A 17,355-nucleotide genomic window follows, 5' to 3' on the forward strand; every position below is an offset into this window, starting at 1 on the left:
TAGCCAAAGCAGTCTTGAGAAAGAAAAACGGAGCTGGAGGAATCAGGTTCCCTGACTTCAGACTATATTACAAAGCTACAGTAATCAAGACAGTATGGTACTGGCACAAAAACAGAAACATAGATCAATGGAACAGGATAGAAAGCCCAGAGATAAGCCCACACACATATGGTAACCTTAGTTTTGATAAAGGAGGCATGAATATACAGTGGAGAAAAGACAGTCTCTTCCATAAGTGGTGCTGGGAAAACTGGACAGCTACATGTAAAAGAATGAAATTAGAACACTCCCTAACACCATACAAAAAATAAACTCAAAATGGATTAGAGACCTAAATGTAAGACCGGACACTATTAAACTCTTAGAGGAAAACATAGGCAGAACACTCTATGACATAAGTCACAGCAAGATCCTTTTTGACCCACCTCCTAGAGAAATGGAAATAAAAACAAAAATAAACTAATGGGACCTAATGAAACTTCAAAGCTTTTGCACAGCAAAGGAAACCATAAACAAGATGAAAAGACAACCCTCAGAATGGGAGAAAATATTTGCAAATGAAGCAACTGACAAAGGATTCATCTCCAAAATTTACAAGCAGCTCATGCAGCTCAGTATCAAAAAACAAACAACCCAACCCCAAAATGGGCAGAAGTCCTAAATAGACATTTCTCCAAAGAAGTTATACAGATTGCCAACAAACACATGAAAGAATGCTCAACATTATTAATCATTAGAGAAATGCAAATCAAAACTACAATGAGATATCATCTCACACCGGTCAGAACGTCCATCATCAAAAAATCTACAAACAATAAATGCTGGAGAGGGTGTGGAGAAAAGGAACCCTCTTGCACTGTTGGTGGGAATGTAAATTGATACAGCGACTATGGAGAACAGTATGGAGGTTCCTTAAAAAACTACATATAGAACTACCATATGACCCAGCAATCCCACTCCTGGGCATATACCCTGAGAAAACCAGAATTCAAAAAGAGGCATGTACCACAATGTCCTCTGCAACTCTATTTACAATAGCCAGGACATGGAAGCAACCTAAGTGTCCATCAACAGATGAATGGATAAAGAAGATGTGGCACATATACACAACGGAATATTACTCAGCCATACAAAGAAACGAAATTGAGTTATTTGTAGTGAGGTGGATGGACCTAGAGTCTGTCATATAGAGTGAAGTAAGTCAGAAAGAGAAAAACAAATACCATATGCTAACACATATATATGGAATCTAAAAAACAACAAAAAAAATGGTCATGAAGAACCTAGGGGCAAGACGGGAATTAACACACAGACCTACTAGAGAATGGACTTGAGGATGTGGGGAGGGGGAAGGGTAAGCTGGGACAAAGTGAGAGAGTGGCATGGACATATATACACTACCAAACATAGAACAGATAGCTAGTGGGAAGCAGCCGCAGAGCACAGGGAGATCAGCTTGGTGCTTTGTGACCACCTAGAGGGGTGGGATAGGGAGGTGGGAGGGAGGGAGGCACCAGAGGTAAGAGATATGGGGATATATGTATATGTATAAGTGATTCACTTTGTTATAAAGCAGAAACTAACACACCATTGTAAAGCAATTATACTCCAGTAAAGATGTTAAAAACATAAAATAAAATAATAAATAAATAAATAAAAATAAAATAAAATTTAAAAGGCAGGTTTAGAAAAAATGAGGGTAATTCCAAACCAAAGACTGCAGCGCAGAACCTTAACCTCCTCATGAATCTGTTAAAAAGACTGTCAGTACAGATATGTTTTTATTATAAAAAGAAAGAAGAAAAAAAATAGTAAGAGCAACATGGCTAAGTATGCACTATTAGTAGAAAGAATAATAAATAGAAATTGAATCTAAGTAACTGAAATGGAGATCTACATAAAAAAATAAAATTGAAAATAAAAAGGAAGGGGTAACAGGAAAGTTGGCCAGAAAAAAAGGAAAGAGAGAAAAAAATGAAATGGAAAGAAAGATTGGAAGATGCTATACTGTTGACTTTGAAGATTGAGGAAAGAGCCAAAAGCCAAGGAAAGTGGCCAAACTCTAGAAGCCAGGAAACAGATCCTCCTAGAGCTTCCGGAAGAAATGCAGCCCTGCCAACATCTTAATTTTTAACTCACTAAGACTAAATTTTGGGCTTCTGAACTCCAGAACCATAAATTAATAAGTTGGTGTTGTTTTTTCTCTCTCTTTTTTTTTTTTTTTTTTGCATTACATGGGCCTCTCACTGTTGTGGCCTCTCCCACCGCGGAGCACAGGCTCCGGACGCGCAGGCCCAGCGGCCATGGCCCACGGGCCCAGCCGCTCTGCGGCATGTGGGATCCTCCCGGACCGGGGCACCAACCCATGTCCGCTGCATCGGCAGGCGGGCTCTCAACCACTGCGCCACCAGGGAAGCCCCGGTGTTGTTTTTAAGTCACAAAGTTTGTGGTAATCTGTTACAGCCGCTGTAGAAAAAACTAACACATATGATAACACCAGTATGAATTAAAGTTTCGAAAATTCAAAAGAAATTGGAAAGACCTTAAATCCATCACACTATTCACTACTACCTTCTAAGAAGCTTCTTTTTCTGACACCGGAAAGACCCGTGTCTCTCTTAATATTAAACAAGTGAAAATTGCAGTGAACCTTCAATGTTTTCACTGTGGCACAATTCCTTGAATAAGCTCAGAGCAGCAAATTACCTGTTAGCATTTCACATCACCCCTCTATAACAAAATTCTGCCACAGTGAACTGCATACAGCAAGACCTTTATAGTTCTGCAGTGGAATTTCACCATTAATGGTAAGTCACCCTTTTACACAGATTCCACCTGGAGCCACTAACTCGGGGTGTGGGTCTGCAAGTGGGCTTCTTCCTAGTCCATCTCAAACACATGCAGGGGGTCGTTTGAATGGAAGGCAGATAGAAAGAGATGACCCCTTTGCTCTATACCACTCATCAAGCTGATGGCGTGACTAAGCCAGCACTGAAAACAATGGCAGCTCAGGAGAAGCCATATAGCAACAGGAAGAAAGGAAAAGAAGGGAAAAGATGTCACGGGAAGAAGGTCTAGGAAGAGGTGGCACATTACATCCAGTTTTACTTACTCTGGCACTAATTACAATTTGAAAATTATTAAAGAAAAATTTGAAAGAATTTAAACCCACAACATTCTTTGCTATGGTTAACAACAGATACGCTTATTTTACAGGAAAATTCATCAAGGAATTTCTTTAGAAATAAGATCCCATGGTGCTTAAAAAGTATAGACAGTCCATGTTTTGCAGTTTTTTTGATAACTGGTATTTAATTTGTTACAATGGGTTCATGAAAAAGAGGAACTGGTTGCGGTATGTACAAGTTTAAGTTAACACAGCATCATGCAGAATCTGAACTGTCTCCATTATTTATTTTACCGTCACTTTTTAACCAAGAACCATACACTCATTAAAACAAGAGAGCAACAACAATAACACTGACTTATCAAGCATCTACTGTATTCCATGTATGTCATTCATCCTTCTTTGATATCCACAGTATACTTTCTCATGCCCATCAACTTGTCACAAAATCTGGGAATCCTCTAGAACTAACAAGTCAGAATGAAATAGATTTAAACTGTATTGTAGCTTTCTTGTGAAAAAAAAAATGAAATTTTCAATCTTCTGCCCATCTTAGTTATGTGTACAAGGAAGTAACTACTCAGAGCAATGGTGGAATCCAACCATCCATCACATGTTTTGAAGAGCTGCTACTTCTAAACTGAACTCATTCTACTCTGAAGTTGTCTCTGGCACTTTCAGGCTCCAAAATTATGTTTGTCTTTATATTCCTAAATGCTAGGATGCTGGACAAAGAGTCACATTTCTCTATCCTTCATAGAACTTCTGTGCAGCGAGCATGGAGCATGCAAAGTTAAAGCTAATAACTGGTGGCCCATGTTCACAGCCAGAGCACAGATTTAAGGATACATGTAGAGGAAGATGATAAATGTGCAAACTATGGCACCACTTGTAGGTGAACAACCGGATTTCAGGGTCTTGGGTTGGAGTGTGAGGCAGAATAAAGTCCTTGGTATCACGAGTCCCCAAAATCTCTCACTCAGGACAACATTCATACCCATCTCCAGGAGGAAAGCTGTTGAAGAACTTGCAATTTCGCAGGGAAATTGGAGCCCGAAGACTCCAGCAGAGTCTGGGAGTGAGGCGGGGTGGGTAGTAAGCAAAATTTCAAGCCACTTATGCCAGGCATCGGCAGTGAGTTGGGACGAGCAGCCACCCATGGGTGGGAAGCAGGTAGTCCCATAAGATGGATGCAGTCAACATTATTGACACAGTCCATAACACTGACGGAGTCCAGCGGTATTCCAGGGAGCGGATTCAAACCAAACTATAAAACATTTTTAGTAGTAAACCACCAGTTAACTAAGCCTTTAACTAAATCAAATTTAGTTTTCATCGTTTTAAGAATGAAACTGGCATTATAAAAAGATCCAGTTTAAGAATTTTCAATAAGATACTTTGTAAAGAATTATGATATCAACCTATACCTCCGTGTTTACCTAGAAGGAGGATCAAGTTTGATTTTCCGTTCCCTTTCTGCACGAATGTCCTTATTCAGTACAACATTAGGGTGACAGGACATAAAAATTACAACAGTAGCTCTCAAAGTGCAGTGCCTGGCTCAACAGCATCAGCGTCACCTAGAAACTTTTTAGAAATGAAAATGTGAGATCTACTTCGTAAAAAACTTTGGGGATGGGGTTCAGTAATCTTTATCTTAACAAGCCCTCTAGGTAATTCTGATGCACACTAAAGTTTGAGAACAACAGGATTAGACTGCAAACTTTTCCAAAAGAGTTAGTTAGATAGTAAATATTTTATGGTGTGGGCCATACTGTCTCCATCACAATTACCCAACCCTGCCATTGTAGCATGAAAGCAGCCATAGACAATGTGTACATCAATGGGCCTGCTTGTATTCCAATAAAACTTAATTCATAAAAAAGGCAATGGACTGGATTTGGTCCACAGGCTGTAGTCTGCTGACCCCCAGGAGGATAACTTCTTACACATGTCCCTCTCCCTCTCCTGCCTCGTTCATTTCTTGTTTTCACCTGACCTCCATCTTTCTTTTCCTTTTCCCTTATCTCATCTAATCTACTTACTATTCTCTTTTCTCTATTTCTTAATCTTTTGTTCTTTCTTTTCCACTTGCCACCTTCTTCTTTCCATTTCTTCTTTTCTCTCCTCCTCCTGCTGCCCCCTTTTCTCTCACCTACCTCTCTATCTCATTACTCATTGATAGAGCCAAGAATGCACATTTCTCCCAACATCCTCTATTCTTTTTTTTTCTTTTTCACCACTACAGAAGGATTTTTTTGCCCACTTCCATAATAAATTCAGGAGCTTTCTGCTCACTGGCACTATCTACAGAAGTACTATTTTCTACTTACTGTATTTTTAAAGAAAGAAATGTCACAGTCTTTTTGGTAATGAAGCCACTTCCATTTGACATCATTAGGCTCAGAAAGCATTCTGTAGGCTGCCTTGGTGACATCTGTAAATATTATAATAATGGTAGAATTGGAGAACTTCCACTGTGTTTCTTTGTGTTTTTCTCGAAGCAGGTCAGAACCCAACCTAGGTGGTATTTTTGTGTTTCCCGGTGAAAGGAATTTGTTCTTTACCCTAGTGAAGAGGTGAATGATAAATCTTGGAAGAAAATTCTGACTTTTTAAAATAGGGAGTTATTCATATGGAGTTATTCATTTGAGGAGTTATATTTTTCTTAACTTTTTGGATATAGGGTCACATTTGCAGAAAAAGTATCAGGACTTCTAATCAGGCAAATGATAAGTCGCCTTGTGAAACACCATGGCAAGAATCTGTCACCATGACAAGCACACAAAATGAGACAAGTATATCTGGAAACATTACCTGCAAACAATCAGATAACAAGATATGAATAAAGAAAATATGGGAAAGGAAATGAATCTCAAAGTATATCTGTAATAATTTATTAAAGTAAGTCCTTTTATTCTTCTAATTTTTGAGCAAATTTCCTTCTCAAGTACATTTTTAAAGACATAATTAAAATTATGAATGACATAAACCTGCCCTTTCAAATGATCATGAACCACAGGACTGTCCCTGTTCTCGTACAAATGCACGTTCCATCTGGAAGACCAGGCTGTTCCCTGAGGAGAGCTGTCTCGCTCCCCTGCCCGTCACGAGGTAAATCAAATACCCCAGCTCGTGCTGACTTCACTCCCTCGGAAAAACGGCTTTTTTTTTTAACCTTTGCAGCCCAGAGAGAACTTAGCTTAGGATTAAATACTGATATGACTGTGAATCTCCAGATAGAGACATTAGCTCAATAAAACTGCACTTTTTGAGAGACTAAAGCATAAGCTATTTGAAAGAAAGAAAAATTCTTACATATTTTTTAGCACAATGCTTGACACATTGTAAGCAATAATTAATTATATTAATAAATGAATCAATGAATAGATGAAACCCTGAGGGTCACAGTGAGACAGCATGATTTAGGATTTTAACATAATATACATCTTTATCTTTATTATCTGTAAGACAAAGTTTCAAATTTTATCCCTAAATTATAGTAAGTTCAATGGATAACAATGGATATAGTAAGTTCAATGGATAATAAGTACAAAGGATAACACTGCCTTATATTCATGTTCCTTATAAAAGTGGAGAGATTGATATTGATTAATGAAATCAATAACATTTATCATTACAGGCTCTTTAGTTCTTGGTTTCTCTGAAAACCTAGCTAGTACACACTGACATGTAAAACATCAACCACTGAGTTTATTATCCACAAAGTGAATCCATCCATCATCTATTCAATAAATATTTACTGAACAGATATTTTGTGTCTGTGGTGCTAAGTAAGGTTCATTCTTCTATTAAATTTTCTTTCATTTAAACATTTTAAAAATGTAACTCTGGGTTATTAGTGTGTGTGTGTGTGTGTGTGTGTGTGTGTGTGTGACTGTGTTTGAGAGAGAGAGATGAAGCAAGTGATTGCCTGCTTTCAAACCTCATCATACTTTTATTAAACAAAATGCATATAGAAGTCATTTGTTTTCATGAATTGTCAGAAATTTCATGTATAAAATATAATTTAAAATAAATAGTAAAACACTGGCTTAAAAAAACTTCATATTTTGAGAGAATTAAACAATTATCATTTCATGTGAACTCCATGACAGTCCTACAGGATAGGCAGGGCAAGTGTATACCTATTTTGCAGATACTTGCAGAAAGATCAAACAATTTGCTCAAGGTTACATGAAAAGCAAAATGCCAGGGATGGATCTAGAACAACATGATATGTGACAATAATGAAAACAACATTTTTTTCAGCTAAGTTTCAGTATATCTTGGAGCAAACAGACTGAGAATTTGAAAAACAGGTACCACTTCTGGTTTTGCTGTTGATTCACTGAATCACCAGGGGTAAATTAACCTCTTTATATCTCTATTTCCACATCTACCTAATCGAGGATAATGCGCCTTGCCACCTCACAGGGCAACAAGAAAGATTAATTAAAGCTTGTGTAAGGTGCTTTAGCCCTTGTGTAAGGGGCTAAAGTGAAGCTGGGTATACATGGTATGACTGTGCTGATTTGTCATATCAAAATTGAAGCACTGAAGAGGAAAGGCCACACAGAATCATGAGTTACCATTGCTCGCCAGACTGCTGTTGCAACATCTGTCTAATTCACACGCAGTGGCTGGGGCTCTGCTGCTCTATGTGATCTCCCATCTCTGTGCCTTAAACCAATAAATGGCTAGGATGACTGCATGACATGTTTCTCTCCCTAGTAATTCATAATGTGTACCTGTACCAACTGGTGTAGTGTTTCAATTACTGCGTGCTCAGTGGGTGTGGTGCCATGACACCTTCTTCCTCATTCTCCCCAGGCAAGCCTTGCTTCATAGCATAGGTGCTGGTCCAAGTGCAAACCCACTGGCAAAATGTAGATAGTTTCTGGCAGTGAGGTCTGAGGCACAATGGCTACTCCTTAAAGCGGTGGGTAAGGAGGTCCTGTACACTCAAAAGGTTGGCATCTGTGTATGTTTAATGGCTAGAGTCACAGAGAACAAGAACAAACTTTGGGTCATTGAGATGGTGTTCTTCATGCTGGGATCCTTCCCACATCTCCCACATCCCTTGGAGTTGCTTCCAAGTATCACAGTCAACAACAGATTCTGGAAGGTGCAAAAAGTGTCCCTGTGGGGATAATTTTGGGCTCTGGCTATGACACTGCAGGTGTGAGAGGAAGTGGGGAAAGATTCCTGCCTGCTTTATATCTTTGGCTTATTACTATTATTATTTTTTTAAATTTTATTTATTTTTGGCTGCGTTGGGTCTTCGTTGCTGCACACGGGCTTTCTCTAGTTGGGATGAGCGGGGGCTACTCTTTGTTGCAGTGCGCGGGCTTCTCATTGTGGTGGCTTCTCTTGTTGCGGAGCATGGGCTCTAGGCGCTCGGGTTTCAGTAGTTGCAGCACGCTGGCTCAGCAGTTGTAGCTCGCGGGCTTTAGAGAGCAGGCTCAGTAGTTGTGGCGCACAGGCTTAGGTGCTCTGTGGCACGTGGGATCTTCCCAGACCAAGGATTGGACCTGTGTCCCCTGCACTGGCAGGCTGCACCATCAGGGAAGTCCCCTATTATTATTATTATTATTATTTTAACATCTTTATTGGAGTATAATTCCTTTACAATGGTTAGTTTGTGCTTTATAACAAAGTGAATCAGGTATACATATACATACATCCCCATATCTCCTCCATCTTGCGTCTCCCTCCTACCCTACTTTTTAAGATAGGAGGGTGAGGCAGTTTGGACTTGGGACATTGCTATCTCTTTGGATGTTATCTCTTTGATCTAAAGTACACACTTGATTCGATGGTCACCCCAAATGGCTCCATAATCCACCTCACTAAGTTTCCGGAACAGATTGTGCTGCTCTCCTTTCTGAATATTAAGGAGACCCTGCTGGGTGATGAGTTCCAAAGGGCATGGTCCAATCTATTCAAATTGTAAACAAAATGGTTTGATTCAAGGCTAGGAGACATAACAGGAACACATACATGCTAGATAATAAACTGCCACATGGACTGAATCTGGAGAAATTCAAAAGCAGGAATCTCCACTAATACTATTCAAAATACTCCCACTTGGCAAAGAATGTTGAGTTCTACAGCTCATCTTGGGATCTGTTCATCCTGTTAGACAGGGCCTAACGGTAACCAATATTTTGCTTTTCTGAAGCTTGTTTTTTTAGGAAGAGAGACTCACAATTGCATTTTAAAAATCTCCCTGCCATGGCCATTCAGAAACAGAATCTTGGCAACTATTTTATTTCCTTCTAAATTAAAGTTAAAAGAAAAATGAATCCTACATCCTCATTTCATTGCAGGACATTCTTCCTATAAAACTTAATTTCCTAATTCTCCCTGGATGTGGCTGACCAGGAGAGGGCCCTCTGGCCTCTGGGGCAGGGCTAAAGTGAAACTGGGTATACATGGTATGACTGTGCTGATTGGTCATATCAAAAAGACCTGGTGCCGGTGGGTTGAGAGCCACTGTGCTGAGCCCCATCCATTGCAGCCCCTCCTCTGAGACAATTCCCCCTCCCACAAATCCAGCAATATCAGTTAACATGTAGCAAAAAGAGGGAGTATTCTGGAGGAGTGATACTTCCTCCAGTGCCACCACATCTGTTCTGATTTGTGCAAGAAGTGCTATGCTAATCGTTAACTGCACTGCATATCAACCGGGTATTTAAGTAGTTAACTCACAAAGCCTGCACTGGGAGAATGAACTGAGGAATTAATTCCTCTACCATTACAGAGGGTCTCCAATGTGATGTTGCGGATTGGGGGAGTAGGTAGTGGGGGAAATATCAGGATTTCCATAAACCAGACTCTGGGGCCAAATGAGTTGAGGAAACTAAATTCTATCTCCTGTTCTGGGAAAGCCAGAATATATTTGCATATTAAAGACTCTGAGAAGTTTTTTAGTAAAAAACCTGAATAACTTTGGTTAATTCCACATTTCCACATATGTGAACACAGAATTTTTTTCCTTTCTTCTTCTTCCTGTTTCTTAAGGTAGCACTGGATCATATCCTGAGAATCACTATGCCATGGGGCAAACTTTGCGAAACAGTGCCTTAACCCATTGTCTCATGTATTCCCAACTGAAAAGGGACCTGGAACTGGAAAGATTCCTCCCCGCAACCCCTTCCAGGAGGGAACTTTTTACTAAGAAAATATCTTCACTTTGAGTCTTATTGTACTAAAACTTACTTGTAGGCATTCTCTTCACTAAGTTGGCTTAGATATAGTAATTCAGCAAGCACCTTAGCGTTTATTTATGGGAGTCCATTACAACTGTGGGGGTCCTTCAGCAAAACCTAAGCCATTGCTTGGAGAAGGGAATTTCATTCCAGAAGGATTTGGGGAGGTTTTTAAAAGTACACACTCTGGGACTTCCTTGGTGGCACAGTGGTTAAGAATCCGACTGCCAATGCAGTGGACACGGGTTCAACCCCTGGTCTGGGAGGATCCCACATGCCGCGGAGCAACTAAGCCTGCGCACCACAACTACTGAGCTTGCGCTCTAGAGTCCACGAGCCACAACTACTGAAGCCTGCGTGCCACAACTACTGAAGTTCACGCGCCCAGAGCCTGTGCTCTGCAACAAGAGACGCCACCGCAGTGAGAAGGCCACGCACCACAACGAAGAGTACCTCCCGCTCCCCGCAAATAGAGAAAGCCCGCACGCAGCAACGAAGACTCAATGCAGCCATAAAATTTTTTAAAAAGTATCCTTTCTAATCCTAGCTTTGCAAATGATTTATTACGTAACCATGACCTCTACAATGAGCCATTTCCTCACTTATGCAGGAAAAATAAATCTGGACTACCTATCCATCATAACTATTACAAGTAGAAGAATCTCCTATAAAAGGAGATTAGCCATGTTGAAGTATTAAGCACTTAATATAAGATGAAAATTATGTCTGAAAATTAAAATGTGATCTCAGTAACCCGTTAAGAGTTATGATATGGAGAAAAGAATTTCAGTAGTCATCCCTATAGAGGTATGTTACTATTTTTTCTCATTCAGAAATCTGATTCAGTTATGATCACAGAGAATTTTGTGCGTTACAGTATAAGAATAAAAGTCATGGAAATACATCGCTAGGATCATTGTATAGAAAATAATAGGTCCTATAAAGGCAGAAGCTTAGTAACTTCTCTGATTCAACAAATGCTCTATTCGCTTGGGAAGAACAGGGTCTGGTTCCGGATCTGATCACTCCTCAACGGCTTGTGTAATATTTAGATCTCGGGTATTCATATTACATCGATTTACAAATGATTGGTGTGACAACCTGCCAGTGGAAAATGTATGTCACAACCTTTTCTTTCAAGCAGGGCTGCTGACAAGTAGCAGCCTCATCTTTTTGTCAAACTTGACTTTCTCCTAAGCCAACGATTCTCTTATCAAGACTTCTGCCAATCAGAAAGAGACAATTTAAGTGACCTGTGGCTCGCTTTGTAACCCACAACATATTTACTGGCCTTCCTCCTCCCTCTCTGTAGACTTTTCATCAAAGCCACTGTCTCATTAGGAAAAAATAATGAGAGAAAAATTCCCCAGTGGCATTTTCTTAAGTTGTGGAGTCAAAAAAATATTAATATAGCAATTAGTATTTCCTATTTTTTCGAAGAAAAAAGTTTTTTTTCTGAAAAGAACATACCTCAGAAAAATACAATTGAAATCATGAAGTTCCATTTTACACCTATCAGATAGGCCAAAGTTTAAAAAGTCTGACAATACCAAGTACTGGAGAGGATATGCAGCAGTGGCAACTCTCATCCCACGGTGGGGAAAATAAATTAGTAAAGCTACACTGTGGAAAGCATTTGGCCACATTCAACAAAGTTTAAAATATACATAGTTCTAAGTATATATGCTAGACCACATGTGCACACGTGCACACAGAGACATGTAAAAGAATATCCATCACAATACCATTGGAAATAAATTAAAGAACTGAGATCATCAAAGACCACGGATACACAGACTGTGATATATCTATGCATGGAGTACATGATCAAAATGAATGCACCGAAGTTGCATAAATCAACAGAAGTAAACATATAAAATACAAAGCTGAGCAAAACATAATGTCCAGCTTGAACAGTATAATGTTAAAGGATGCTAGAGTGGGGTACCATTTATATAATGTTTAAAAACCCCGTTGTCAAAAGGTACAGACCTGCAGTTATAAGATAAACAAGTCCTAGGAATGTAATATATAGCATGGAGACTATAGTTAACAATATTCCATTGTACATCGGAAAGTTTCTAAGTGAGTAGACCTTAAAAGTCCTCATCACAAGAACAATTTGTAACCATGTGAGGCAATGGATGTTAACTAAACTTCTTGTGGTGATCACTTTACAAAATATACATATTGTATCACCATACTGTATACCTGAAACTAATATATTATTATATGTCAATTATATCTCAATAAAACTGGGAAAAAACACTTACGGTTATGCCAGGAGACATATAAAATAAAGGTTCAGGCTGCACTGTTCATAATAGAAGAAGAAGAAGAAAAAGAACCACTTAATATACTAGCAAGGAAATTAGCAGAGACACACTTCTGCAAAGAATCATAGAACTGCCCCTGATTCCTGACAATGCCCAATCAGAGCCAAGCTCTGCTTCCTAGGACCTGCCTCAATTATCACCCAAAGTCTAAATCCTACAGTAACACCATCTCACTGAGATGCACCACAGGGTGTGCACTCCTCATTTGTGCACTCTCCCTATTTCCAAGGAGTAATCAACTCAACCTTTTCAACAACAACAAAATTAAATGAAGTCCAGAAATCACGAATTTTGTTTTAAAAAGCAGCAAAGTAATATTATGTAATGTAGTCAGGTATATAAATATGTAGTAAAAAAATATAATACAAGCATGGGAATGTTATACCCTGAATTAATGATAATGGTTTCCTTTAGGAAGGGAAGGAGGGAGGCAGGAAGGAAGGGAGAGAAACCGATCTGGGAGGTTTACACAGGGGCCTCAATGGTACATTAATGTTTGATTTCTTTTAAACAACAACCAAACAATTCTGAAAAATATGACATAAAAATGTTAGGGTTTGATAAAGTTAGGAAGTGGATATGTGAATGTCTGTGGCACTTTTATGCTTGCCAGTGGGTTTGAAATGCTTCACACTTTTCTTTTTAATGATAATATGCTGGAATTACATTAGAGTTTAACTAGGAGGTTTTAGTTACTGAAGTACCAGAGAAAACTCATTATAATGCAATCTTACCCACAAGCCAGTTTCAGAATAGCTTTATAGCAATGCTCTTTTGAGTTGATAAATGCCATCCACTTTTTGCAAATGTTATGAGTAACTCATTGACCTAGGTTTTTTTTGCCCACTGCCGTCCTTGTCCTGTTTATTACGATACTAGTTGGAAATCTCTCTTCCTGAGAGGCATGGCTAATTCAAGAACTCATTAAATGCATGACTCTGAACTGTTCATTATATATTACCTCCATCATCTCTCCATTGTGTTTACTCCATTATCGAGCTTAATTAAGTCCTTCAAGAGTTTCTTATAATCCTCCAAACATAAGTTTGGCAAACATGTACCATTTGTTTGCATTGCTTCTGAATTATTAATAAATATGTTTTCAAATTGTTTCTACATTTCTAAAAGTCATCTCACTCTTCAAACTGATTGCCATGCTCTCTCTTTACGATTTTGCTTATTACCTCAACTACTTTTTGGAACTGTCCTGGGATCTAACCTTTTATCTACTATTAAGCTATACCTCGACTTATTTAACGGACCCTACACTCTGAGCCCTGTGAGAAGATCACAACAGAGTGCCAACCACTGGCTTTCCTAACTGCAAATATTCAGTTAATTTTCAAGGAATTGTAGCAGGTTAGAAAGACATAATTTATTAAAACCATACCAAGTGAGCTGACTGGGAAGTCATTTCTTTTTCTTGCTAAAGGAAAAATTTGCTCACACCTAATGTGAATTCCTCCCAGGATCTCTCTCCTCACATATTAAAAACAGGTTAGCCATTAGCCAGCTGGTGGCTCTTTAAAGATATTCTCACAATTAATGGTAAATGATACAACGTTATTAGTGGGTTAATTTCATTCTGCAGTCTCTTCAGATTTTTTAAAATGATAACCAAGTTATGGCAATGCCATTTCAATTCCCCAGACTCCTACAGCTTTCACTACCACTCAGGTCGGTGGTCTCCACCACCATGCAGACAAGAGTAATGCAAGATCATGAAGCATGGTGTTTAGCCTGGACTGTCTGAAAGAGAATTGATCTAATAGACTCCTTTGACTTTACCACATGGATGCTATCATGGAATTCCTGTTACTCTTTTAAATTGTGGGAAATTTTGTCTTTAAATCCCTTCTTAAGTTTATGCAGCCCCAGATGATAAGCTTCTTCTTTGTTGTCCATTCTTGGGTGATATTGTTCCAATATGTGTTGCTACATCAGTAATGCAACATCGTTATTCATTCAATCAATCTGCAAACGGCCATCAAACACCTTGTATGTACATAACGTGGAAATGTTATTGGTGGACAAGAGAACTATAACTGTCTCTACCCTTAGGGACACTAATGAGAGACAGGAAGAAACAGAGAGTTCATCACGTTAGCAAAACAAACTCTGGTCACCCCCATCTTTATTTTTGATCTTTAATACCTGAGAATTATATCCAATTAACTCAATAACCTCCAGGCAACTATCCCTCTTTTTCTATCTTGGAATTGCCCTTCCAGGATTAGATTTCTCTGAGGCAACAATGAAATTAAATCCTTCCCATAAATCCAATAATTAAAATAAATCGGGATGCGAATCAGTACATGAACTAGGTGAGTAGCATAATGCATTTTGTTTCTTCCTCCTTGCCCCTTTTTATGCATATTTAGTGAACTTTGTAGCAGCCCTTTTTGTGTCTGAGGCAAGCAGATGCTTTCACTGTCTTAGCCTAATGATGTGGAGAAAAACACAAGGATGTGAAAAGTCTTCAAGTGCTTCGTCTTCAGAGATAATAAATAACGAAAATCGCGTTCCTCACACCATCCTCTCTTCCCAATTCAATTTCTGGAAAAGGTGAAAGAAGCATAATGCAGTGCTGTAACACACAAGAAAATCCTTCTGTAGACAGTGGTGGGTTTCTTTCCAGAAAAAGGTGACCAACTATATGCAACTGAAGGATTAGAACTTCAAAATCACAGCACTTTCTTTCTGGCTCTGAGACAATAAAGTGTAAATGAGGGGGCCTTACTAAATATTCAATATCAATTCCTCAGTGTCGGCCCTGGAGAATATTGATAAATAATAGAAATGAAACATGGAAGATACCTGAAAGCTCAAAATGATCTCCAATTTTCAAATATCAAAATTGATGTGATTTCACTATTTACTATGCTTAAAGGAACAGTTAATTTCTTCCATTTCAACGTTAGCTTTTCCTGATCATTGCCCCTCTTGTCTGTATCATTCAAGTCAACAAAATGAGTTTCCAGTTTTTTGCTTATTGCTACTAGGCATGCACCAATTTCCCCATATGCACCAGACTCTTTTTTTTTTTTTTTTTTTTGTGGTATGCGGGCCTACCCCTGCCGCGGCCTCTCCCTTTGCGGAGCACAGGCTCCGGACACGCAGGCCCAGCGGCCATGGCTCACGGGCCCAGCCGCTCCACGGCATGTGGGATCCTCCCAGACCGGGGCGCGAACCCGGTTCCCCTGCATCGGCAGGCGGACGCGCAACGCTACTAGGCATGCACCAATTTCCCCATATGCACCAGACTCTTTTTTTTTTTTGTGGTATGCGGGCCTCCCCCTGCCGCGGCCTCTCCCTTTGCGGAGCACAGGCTCCGGACGCGCAGGCCCAGCGGCCATGGCTCACGGGCCCAGCCGCTCCACGGCACGTGGGATCCTCCCAGACCGGGGCGCGAACCCGGTTCCCCTGCATCGGCAGGCGGACGCGCAACCACTGCGCCACCAGGGAAGCCCCAGACTCTTTTTAATTACTCCTTTTGGTAACATTGCACAGATCTTATTTCGTGTTACTTAATAAAATGTTTGGGAAAAAACTGATAGAAACTTCAGATTCCAAGCAAGTGACTGCCAACGTTTTAAGAAGTTATGAAATCAGGTGCAATAAAGAAAATTGTGAAGAAATAAAAGTTAGATATACCAATAGGTTTAGTATCAAAATACTGATTGGGGCAGGATTCCCCAATGGATAAATGGATAAATGGATGACTACCATTTATTGTATTCCTAATATGTATTCCTTTATGTGACATATATTGTTTCTAATTCTTATAACAGGCCTGCTAGGTGTAGACTTTCTTTCCCATTACATATAGTAACTGGGACAGACTGTCTTGCATGTATTTGGAAGGTCTGTTTTGCATGTTCAGTCCCACGTCATTTTTCCTGATTGTTTATGATAAAATGAGGTCTATTATTAGTAACTTCTAGTGTGGGTTTTAAAAATTCATTTAAAAAAGTGGAAACTCCTCCTTTAGATGTAACTAAAAGAGTCAGAAATTTAAAAGGATTTATCATAGAACTAGGACATATTCCTAATTAAGTATCAATATGCTTTAAAAACATGTATTTATAAATCTAAGAAACAACTGCCCTAGGCTATTTAAAAGAGAAAAATTAAGAAAAGAAAGACACTGCTGGAGTAAATGACACGCCAGAGGCAGCCCAGTCAGTGGCCTTAAGTAACATGCATTCCTTCCCATGTCCGGTGGGATGCTCCATTGGGAAGTCAGGATTGTATCTTAAGTACCATGTTCCACTCAATGCTCCATTTTCCTGCTTGCTACAGTAACTGGGGTTTCATATAGACAATACTAGAAGTACCTGGTAACCATTCAATGGAGTTGTAAGTCAAGCTTTTCTTTCCTTTCCCCTCAGAGCTATATTATTTTTAGTATTTTCTGGACCAGTTCTGGTCTAGAGCTATTAGTTAACTGAAGAATGAGAATTAGCTTATTGACCTTGAGAATCATTTGGCTTATCATTTATTTTTGCTTCCTACACGAAGTTTGGTTTTATGGTGGCAACTTCTGGCCAGGAAAAGGAAGATATCAACTACCCTGACTAAATTTTATGTTGTGCATATTTGTATTCAAAAGCTCCAGTTAAAAATTATCTTAATTGGTTCTCTTTAGTCTACCTCCCTTGACTTCTTGACAAAACAA

General features: G+C 39.3%; 1 protein-coding gene across 2 annotated transcripts in view; it reads right to left on the bottom strand.

Moving 5' to 3' along the window:
- The window catches only part of ABCA12 (ATP binding cassette subfamily A member 12), a 191,964-nt gene that overhangs the window by 131,974 nt on the left and 42,635 nt on the right, over positions 1–17,355 (bottom strand). The gene's annotated exons all lie outside the window — the stretch shown is intronic.

This window comes from Physeter macrocephalus, chromosome 2 (genome assembly GCF_002837175.3).
Source record: "Physeter macrocephalus isolate SW-GA chromosome 2, ASM283717v5, whole genome shotgun sequence".
NCBI classification, from domain to species: domain Eukaryota; kingdom Metazoa; phylum Chordata; class Mammalia; order Artiodactyla; family Physeteridae; genus Physeter; species Physeter macrocephalus.